General features: G+C 40.8%; 1 protein-coding gene across 1 annotated transcript in view; it reads left to right on the forward strand.

The window, feature by feature from the left end:
* The window catches only part of LOC128249355 (multiple epidermal growth factor-like domains protein 10), a 32622-nt gene that overhangs the window by 31143 nt on the left and 581 nt on the right, over positions 1-898 (forward strand). The window lies entirely within an intron of this gene.

The following is an 898-nucleotide window of genomic DNA, read 5'->3' on the forward strand; positions in this document are numbered from 1 at the left end:
CGCAATGGCCCATTGGTTAGGGCAGCGGACTCGCGGTCGTAGGATCGCGGTTTCGATTCCCAGACCGGGCGTTGTGGGTGTTTATTGAGCGAAAACGCCTAAAGTTCCACGAGGCTCCGGCAGGGGATGGTGGCGAACCCTGCTGTACTCTTTCACCACAACTTTCTCTCACTCTTACTTCCTGTTTCTGTTGTGCCTGTAATTCAAAGGGTCAGCCTTGTCACACTCTGTGTCACGCTGAATCTCCTCGAGAACTACGTTAAGGGTACACGTGTCTGTGGAGTGCTCAGCCACTTGCACGTTAATTTCACGAGCAGGCTGTTCCGTTGATCGGATCAACTGGAACCCTAGTCGTCGTAACCGACGGAGTGCCAACAACATGAGGATTTACCTGGGAATTTGCATTCTACTTACATTTACTGGTATCTGACTGTAGGAAATTTAATCTTATTCCATAATACTGAGTGCTTAATTGATATCAGTCCTGATTTTTAATCCCATTTATATATATATATATAAGGTAAATAAGACAAGGAAGAAAATGCTAAAATAATTTTATCATGAAGAACAATTTAGTACCAGTTTCAGTCTTTGCGACTTCTTCAGAGTAAAGCATGGAACACAATTAAATTGTGGAAAAATTAAATGAAATGTTTTAAAAAATATTTCCATAGTTTTCAAATGTAAGGGGCATTTTTTTCTGTCTGTCTCTGTCTCTCTTTTTTACTCATGTGAGTTCTAGGTTGTAGGCAGCAGGTAGTAGTAGTCCTAACATTTAGTATGAATTCTTTTAGCATTTTCTACATACATGTACACGTATGCAAATATACTCACACGTAAACGCTTGCACGCACTTATACATCCACACAGACACATGTTAGCACTAATTTAGAACAGA

The sequence above is a fragment of the Octopus bimaculoides genome, chromosome 14 (assembly GCF_001194135.2).
Source record: "Octopus bimaculoides isolate UCB-OBI-ISO-001 chromosome 14, ASM119413v2, whole genome shotgun sequence".
NCBI lineage: Eukaryota > Metazoa > Mollusca > Cephalopoda > Octopoda > Octopodidae > Octopus > Octopus bimaculoides.